This window comes from Labrus bergylta, chromosome 16 (assembly GCF_963930695.1).
Source record: "Labrus bergylta chromosome 16, fLabBer1.1, whole genome shotgun sequence".
Classification (NCBI taxonomy): Eukaryota; Metazoa; Chordata; class Actinopteri; order Labriformes; family Labridae; genus Labrus; species Labrus bergylta.
In genome coordinates this window covers 235,355-244,005 of record NC_089210.1, presented here as the reverse complement: position 1 = coordinate 244,005, position 8,651 = coordinate 235,355, and positions in this window count along the sequence as shown.

Here is an 8,651-nt window from a genome sequence, read left to right as displayed (position 1 = left end):
ATGGGTAGGGAGAGGGAGGGTAGTGGGTAGGGAGAGGGTGTAGTGGGTAGGGAGAGGGTGTAGTGGGTAGTGGGTAGGGAGAGGGTGTAGTGAGGGTAGTGGGTAGGGAGAGGGTGTAGTGGGTAGTGGGTAGGTAGAGGGTGTAGTGGGTAGTGAGAGGGTGTAGTGGGTAGTGGGTAGGGAGAGGGTGTAGTGGGTAGGGAGAGGGTGTAGTGGGTAGTGGGTAGGGAGAGGGTGTAGTGGGTAGTGGGTAGTGGGTAGGGAGAGGGTGTAGTGGGTAGTGGGTAGTGGAGTAGGGAGAGGGTGTAGTGGGTAGTGGGTAGGTAGAGGGTGTAGGGGTAGGGAGAGGGTGTAGTGGGTAGTGGGTAGGGAGAGGGTGTAGTGGGTAAGGGAGAGGGTGTAGTGGGTAGTGGGTAGGGAGAGGGTGTAGTGGGTAGTGGGTAGTGGGTAGGGAGAGGGTGTAGTGGGTAGTGGGTAGGGAGAGGGGTTGTAGTGGGTAGTGGGTAGGGAGAGGGTGTAGTGGGTAGTGAGAGGGTGTAGTGGGTAGTGGGTAGTGGGTAGGGAGAGGGTGTAGTGGTAGTGGGTAGTGGGTAGGGAGAGGGTGTAGTGGGTAGTGGGTAGGGAGAGGGTGTAGTGGGTAGGGAGAGGGGGTAGTGGGTAGGGAGAGGGTGTAGTGGGTAGGGAGAGGGGTGTAGTGGGTAGGGAGAGGGTGTAGTGGGTAGTGGGTAGGTAGAGGGTGTAGTGGGTAGTGAGAGGGTGTAGTGGGTAGTGGGTAGGGAGAGGGTGTAGTGGGTAGGGAGAGGGTGTAGTGGGTAGTGGGTAGTGGGTAGGGAGAGGGTGTAGTGGGTAGGGAGAGGGTGTAGTGGGTAGTGGGTAGGTAGAGGGTGTAGTGGGTAGTGAGAGGGTGTAGTGGGTAGTGGGTAGGGAGAGGGTGTAGTGGGTAGGGAGAGGGTGTAGTGGGTAGTGGGTAGTGTGGGTAGGGAGAGGGTGTAGTGGGTAGTGGGTAGGGAGAGGGTGTAGTGGGTAGTGGGTAGGGAGAGGGTGTAGTGGGTAGTGGGTAGGGAGAGGGGAGGTAGTGGGTAGTGAGGAGGGGGTAGTGGGTAGGGAGAGGGTGTAGTGGGTAGGAGAGGGGGTAGTGGGTAGGGCTGAGGGTGTAGTCGGTAGGGAGAGGGGGTAGTGGGTAGGGAGAGGGTGTAGTGGGTAGGAGAGGGGTGTAGTGGGTAGTGGGTAGGGAGAGGGTGTAGTGGGTAGTGGGTAGGAGAGGGTGTAGTGGGTAGGAGAGGGGGTAGTGGGTAGTGAGAGGGTGTAGTGGGTAGGGAGAGGGTGTAGTGGGTAGGGAGAGGGTGTAGTGGGTAGGGAGAGGGTGTAGTGGGTAGTGGGTAGTGGGTAGGGAGAGGGTGTAGTGGGTAGTGGGTAGGGAGAGGGTGTAGTGAGGGTAGTGGGTAGTGGGTAGGGAGAGGGTGTAGTGGGTAGGGAGAGGGTGTAGTGGGTAGGGAGAGGGTGTAGTGGGTAGGGAGAGGGTGTAGTGGGTAGTGGGTAGTGGGTAGGGAGAGGGTGTAGTGGGTAGTGGGTAGGGAGAGGGTGTAGTGGGTAGTGGGTAGGGAGAGGGTGTAGTGGGTAGTGGGTAGGGAGAGGGGGTAGTGGGTAGTGAGAGGGGGTAGTGGGTAGGGAGAGGGTGTAGTGGGTAGGGAGAGGGTGTAGTGGGTAGGGAGAGGGTGTAGTGGGTAGTGGGTAGGAGGGAGAGGGTGTAGTGGGTAGTGGGTAGGGAGAGGGGGTAGTGGGTAGTGAGAGGGGGGTAGTGGGTAGGGAGAGGGTGTAGTGGGTAGGGAGAGGGTGTAGTGGGTAGTGGGTAGTGGGTAGGGAGAGGGTGTAGTGGGTAGGGAGAGGGGGTAGTGGGTAGGGAGAGGGTGTAGTGGGTAGGGAGAGGGGGTAGTGGGTAGGGAGAGGGTGTAGTGGGTAGGGAGAGGGTGTAGTGGGTAGTGGGTAGGGAGAGGGTGTAGTGGGTAGTGGGTAGGGAGAGGGTGTAGTGGGTAGGGAGAGGGGGTAGTGGGTAGTGAGAGGGTGTAGTGGGTAGGGAGAGGGTGTAGTGGGTAGGGAGAGGGTGTAGTGGGTAGTGGGTAGTGGGTAGGGAGAGGGTGTAGTGGGTAGTGGGTAGGGAGAGGGTGTAGTGGGTAGTGGGTAGTGGGTAGGGAGAGGGTGTAGTGGGTAGGGAGGAGGGTGTAGTGGGTAGGGAGAGGGTGTGTAGTGGGTAGGGAGAGGGGTATGTAGTGGGTAGTGGGTAGTGGGTAGGGAGAGGGTGTAGTGGGTAGTGGGTAGGGAGAGGGTGTAGTGGGTAGTGGGTAGGGAGAGGGTGTAGTGGGTAGTGGGTAGGAGAGGGGGTAGTGGGTAGTGAGAGGGGGTAGTGGGTAGGGAGAGGGTTTAGTGGGTAGGGAGAGGGTGTAATGGGTAGGGAGAGGGGGTAGTGGGTAGTGGGTAGGGAGAGGGGTGTAGTGGGTAGTGGGTAGGGAGAGGGTGTAGTGGGTAGTGAGAGGGGGTAGTGGGTAGGGAGAGGGGTGTAGTGGGTAGGGAGAGGGTGTAGTGGGTAGTGGGGTAGTGGGTAGGGAGAGGGTGTAGTGGGTAGGGAGAGGGTGTAGTGGGTAGGGAGAGGGGGTAGTGGGTAGGGAGAGGGTGTAGTGGGTAGGGAGAGGGTGTAGTGGGTAGTGGGTAGTGGGTAGGGAGAGGGTGTAGTGGGTAGTGGGTAGTGGGTAGGGAGAGGGTGTAGTGGGTAGGGAGAGGGTGTAGTGGGTAGGGAGAGGGGGTAGTGGGTAGGGAGAGGGGTTGTAGTGGGTAGGGAGAGGGTGTAGTGGGTAGGGAGAGGGTGTAGTGGGTGTGTGGGTAGTGGGTAGGGAGAGGGGTTGTTGTGGGGTAGTGGGTAGGGAGAGGGTGTAGTGGGTTGTGGGTAGTGGGTAGGGAGAGGGGTGTAGTGGGTAGTGGGTTAGGGAGAGGGTGTAGTGGGTAGTGGGTAGGGGAGGGGTGTAGTGGGTAGTGGGTAGGGTGAGGGGGTAGTGGGTAGTGAGAGGGGGTAGTGGGTAGGGAGTGGGTGTAGTGGGTAGGGGAGTGGGTGTAATGGGTAGGGAGTGGGGGTAGTGGGTAGGGTGAGGGTTGTAGTGGGTAGGGTGAGGGTGTAGTGGGGTAGTGGGTAGGGAGAGGGTGTAGTGGGTAGTGGGTTGGGGTGTGGGGGTAGTGGGGTTGTGTGAGGGGGTAGTGGGTAGGGAGAGGGGTGTAGTGGGGTAGGGTGAGGGTGTAGGTGGGTAGTGGGTAGTGGGTAGGGAGAGGGTGTTGTGGGTAGGGAGAGGGTGTAGTGGGTAGTGGGTAGGGGTGAGGGTGTAGTGGGTAGTGGGTAGGGAGAGGGTGTGTGGGTAGTGGGTAGGGTGTGGGGGTAGTGGGTTGTGAGAGGGGGTAGTGGGTTGGGAGGGGTGTGTGGGTAGGGAGTGGGTGTAGTGGGTAGGGTGAGGGGGTAGTGGGTAGGGAGTGGGGTGTTGTGGGTAGGGGTGGGTGTGTGGGTAGTGGGTGGGAGGTGGGGTGGGTAGTGGGTAGTGGGTTGGGTGGGTAGTGGGTGGGTGAGGGGGTGTGGGTAGGGGTGGTGGGGGTTGGGGTGGGTTGGGTGAGGGTGTGTGGGGTGGGGTGGGTGTAGTGGGTAGGGTGAGGGGGGGTAGTGGGTGGGGAGGGTGTTGTGGGTAGGGGTGAGGGTGTAGTGGGTAGTGGGTAGGGAGAGGGTGTTGTGGGTGTGGGTAGGGAGAGGGGGTAGTGGGTTGTGAGTGGGTGGTGTGGGTTGGGGGTGGGTGTAGTGGGTAGGGTGTGGGTGTGGTGGGTTGTGGGTGTGGGTAGGGAGAGGGGTGTAGTGGGTAGGGAGAGGGGGTGTAGTGGGGAAGGGGTGTGGGGTGTGGGGGTAGTGGGTAGGGTGAGGGTGTTGTGTGGGGTAGGGAGAGGGTGTAGTGGGTTGTGGGTAGTGGGTAGGGAGAGGGTGTAGTGGGTAGTGGGTAGGGAGAGGGTGTAGTGGGTAGTGGGTAGTGGGTTGGGAGAGGGTGTAGTGGGTAGGTGGGTGGGAGTGGTGTAGTGGGTAGTGGGTTGGGAGGGGTGTAGTGGGTAGTGGGGTGGGGTGGGGGGTAGTGGGTAGTGTGTGGGGGTAGTGGGTAGGGTGAGGGTGTTGTGGGGTAGGGGAGAGGGTTGTAGTGGGTAGGGAGAGGGGGTAGTGGGTGTGGGTTGGGAGAGGGGTGTAGTGGGTAGGGGAGAGGGGTGTGGTGGGGTAGTGGGTAGGGAGAGGGTGTAGGTGGGTAGTGGGTTGGGAGTGGGGGTGTGGGGTGGGGTGGTGTGGGGTGGGTAGTGGGTAGGGAGAGGGTGTAGTGGGTAGGGGTGAGGGTGTAGTGGGTAGTGGGTAGTGGGTAGGGTGAGGGTGGTAGTGGGTAGGGAGAGGGTGTGTGTGGGTTGGGGAGGGGGGTAGTGGGTAGGGTGAGGGTGTAGTGGGTAGGGGAGGGTGGTGTGTGGGTAGGGAGTGGGTGTTGGTAGGTGTGGGTTGTGGGTAGTGGGTAGGGAGAGGTTGTAGTGGGTAGTGGGTAGGGGTGAGGGGTGTAGTGGGGTAGTGGGTAAGGAGTGGGTGTAGTGGGTAGTGGGTTGGGAGAGGGGGTAGTGGGTGTGTGAGGGGGGTAGTGGGTAGGGAGTGGGTTGTAGTGGGTAGGGAGAGGGTGTTGGGTTGGGGTGGGGGTGGGGGTTGTGGTAGGGAGTGGGTGTAGTGGGTAGGGAGAGGGTGTAGTGGGTAGTGGGTAGGGTGAGGGGGGTAGTGGGTAGGGTGGGGGTGTAGTGGGTAGTGGGTAGGGGAGAGGGTGTAGTGGGTAGGGAGAGGGTGTAGTGGGTAGTGGGGTAGGGAGTGGGGGTTGTGGGTAGGGAGAGGGTGTAGTGGGTAGTGGGTAGGGAGAGGGTGTAGTGGGTAGTGGGTGGTGGGGTAGGGTGAGGGTGTGTGGGTAGTGGGTAGTGGGTAGGGAGAGGGTGTAGTGGGTAGTGGGTGTGGGTAGGGAGAGGGTGTAGTGGGTAGTGAGAGGGTGTAGTGGGTAGTGGGTAGTGGGTAGGGGTGAGGGTGTAGTGGGTAGTGGGTAGGGGTGGGGTGTAGTGGGTAGTGTGGGGTGTTGTGGGTAGTGGGTAGTGGGTAGGGGTGAGGGTGTGTGTGGGTAGTGGGTGTGGGTAGGGGTGGGTGTAGTGGGTAGGGAGTGGGTGTAGTGGGTAGTGGGTGGGTGAGGGTGTGTGGGGTAGTGGGTAGGGAGGGGTGTAGTGGGTAGTGGGTGGGTGAGGGTGTAGTGGGTAGTGGGTTGGGAGGGGGGTAGTGGGTAGTGGAGGGGGGTGTGGGGTTGGGAGAGGGTGTAGTGGGTAGGGAGGGGTGTAGTGGGTAGTGGGTAGTGGGTGGGTGAGGGTGTTGTGGGTGGGTGAGGGTGTGTGGGGTAGGGAGAGGGGGTAGTGGGTTGGGAGTGGGTGTAGTGGGTAGGGGTGGGGTTGTAGTGGGTAGGGTGAGGGTGTAGTGGGGTAGTGGGGTAGTGGGTAGGGAGAGGGTTGTGGGGTAGTGGGTAGGGGTGGTTGTAGTGGGTAGTGGGTAGGGTGGGGGTGGTTGTGGGTTGGGAGTGGGTTGTAGTGGGTAGGGAGGGGTGTAGTGGGTTGGGGTGGGGGTTGTGGGGTTGGGAGAGGGTGTGTGGGTGGGGGGGTTGTGTGGGTAGTGGGTAGGGAGAGGGTGTTGTGGGTAGTGGGTAGGGAGTGGGGGTAGTGGGTAGGGAGAGGGGTGTAGTGGGGTAGTGGGTTGGGTGAGGGTGTAGTGGGTAGGGGAGGGGTGTAGTGGGTAGTGGGTAGGGAGTGGGTGGGTGTGGGTTGGGTGGGGTGTGTGGGTGTGGGTTGGGTGAGGGTGTAGTGGGTAGTGGGTTGTGGGGTTGGGGGAGGGTGTGTGGGTAGTGGGTGTGGGTGGGAGGGGTGTAGTGGGTAGTGGGTAGTGGGTAGGGAGAGGGTGTAGTGGGGTAGTGTGAGGGGTGTAGTGGGGTAGTGGGTAGTGGGTAGGGGGTGGGTGTAGTGGGTGTGGGTAGTGGGTAGGGTGAGGGGTGTAGTGGGTAGTGAGAGGGTGTAGTGGGTAGTGGGTGTGGGTAGGGTGGGGTGTAGTGGGTAGTGGGTAGTGGGTAGGGAGAGGGTGTAGTGGGTAGGGAGGGGTGTAGTGGGTAGTGGGTAGGGAGAGGGTGTAGTGGGTAGTGGGTAGGGAGAGGGTGTAGTGGGTAGTGGGTAGGGAGAGGGTGTAGTGGGTAGTGGGTAGGGAGGCTCCAGAGACTCGTTCTACAGCAAACCTGTTTTTGTTTGTTTATTATTATTTATTGTTGACGTGAAGCTTTGTTGGGACAGAACATATGAATGTTTACTAACACAGTCTGTCACGTGTTAAAGTAAAACAAAGAGGAGCAATGATGTCATAAATTCACTGATGCAGATTTTTTGTTTGTTTGAAAGTTAGAAAAATAAGAGACTTCAACTCTGATAACTTCAGTTAAACATTGAAACAAGCTCAAATTAATTTAATTTATTTTGACTTATTTTGTTTGACATTCTTGTTTTATTATATTTGATTTCTTCTCTGAATTTGCTGCTTGATTTAATGTGTGAAACAGTTTCAATGTTTATTCATTCAAAATGTTTAAAAAGTGTTTTATTGAAGTTTCTTTATTTGAATGTTGTTACAAACATTTACTTCACGCAGGAAAATATAAACAGTAAAGTCTAAAAGAGACTGAACAATAAAAAGATCTTCCTTCTGTTTACTGAGGTTAATAATAAACACTAAACTTGATTTCTGTAAAGATGATCAAAGTTCACCTCGTTGTCAGAAACATTCAGTCGATTTCTTGATCAGGGGTCAGGGTCAGGGGTCAGGGGTCAGGGGTCAGGGTCTTTTTATTCTAACTTTACTGATAAGAAAAGAAAAGTCATTTTGTAGACCAGATCATACATACTTTCATTTATATCATAAATATTTTTATATGTTTATTCTACATTTATAAAGATGAAGGATCTAAAATAAACATCAGAAACGACAAACTGTATATTTATGTATTTGTTATTGTCCAGCAGAGGGCGCCACTACTCCTCTACAGATGACTAGAAGACTATAATAATTAAATAAAAAATGGTTTACAAAGAGCAAAAGTATCAGTGTGTACCTGTGTGTATCAGTGTGTACCTGTGTGTACCTGTGTGTATCAGTGTGTATCAGTGTGTACCTGTGTGTACCTGTGTGTATCAGTGTGTACCTGTGTGTACCTGTGTGTATCAGTGTGTATCAGTGTGTACCTGTGTGTACCTGTGTGTATCAGTGTGTATCAGTGTGTACCTGTGTGTACCTGTGTGTACCTGTGTGTATCAGTGTGTACCTGTGTGTACCTGTGTGTATCAGTGTGTACCTGTGTGTACCTGTGTGTATCAGTGTGTATCAGTGTGTACCTGTGTGTACCTGTGTGTATCAGTGTGTACCTGTGTGTACCTGTGTGTATCAGTGTGTATCAGTGTGTACCTGTGTGTACCTGTGTGTACCTGTGTGTACCTGTGTGTATCAGTGTGTACCTGTGTGTACCTGTGTGTATCAGTGTGTACCTGTGTGTACCTGTGTGTATCAGTGTGTATCAGTGTGTACCTGTGTGTACCTGTGTGTATCAATGTGTATCAGTGTGTACCTGTGTGTACCTGTGTGTATCAGTGTGTATCAGTGTGTACCTGTGTGTACCTGTGTGTATCAGTGTGTACCTGTGTGTACCTGTGTGTATCAGTGTGTATCAGTGTGTACCTGTGTGTATCAGTGTGTATCAGTGTGTACCTGTGTGTACCTGTGTGTATCAGTGTGTACCTGTGTGTACCTGTGTGTACCTGTGTGTATCAGTGTGTATCAGTGTGTACCTGTGTGTATCAGTGTGTATCAGTGTGTATCAGTGTGTACCTGTGTGTACCTGTGTGTATCAGTGTGTACCTGTGTGTACCTGTGTGTACCTGTGTGTACCTGTGTGTATCAGTGTGTACCTGTGTGTACCTGTGTGTACCTGTGTGTATCAGTGTGTATCAGTGTGTACCTGTGTGTACCTGTGTGTATCAGTGTGTATCAGTGTGTACCTGTGTGTATCAGTGTGTATCAGTGTGTACCTGTGTGTACCTGTGTGTATCAGTGTGTATCAGTGTGTACCTGTGTGTATCAGTGTGTATCAGTGTGTACCTGTGTGTATCAGTGTGTATCAGTGTGTACCTGTGTGTATCAGTGTGTATCAGTGTGTACCTGTGTGTACCTGTGTGTATCAGTGTGTATCAGTGTGTACCTGTGTGTATCAGTGTGTATCAGTGTTCATGATGATGAACCATCATTCAGGTTCATCACAAAACTTAAATTATTATTATTCAGCGTCGTTTAGTGATGATAACTACATTTCCCACAATCCCCCGGAAAAATTAGGATTCTACTGCTGCTGATTGGACGCTACAGCCCAATAACCTGCCGGGCCTCCCCCCTCTCAGCCAATCAGGACTCTGTTGCTATCACGGTTTATATTTTTAGCAGCAGTGTGTGGGAAAACTACAAATATCCCTCCGCGGATCAAAGTAGAGCCCGATGGGTA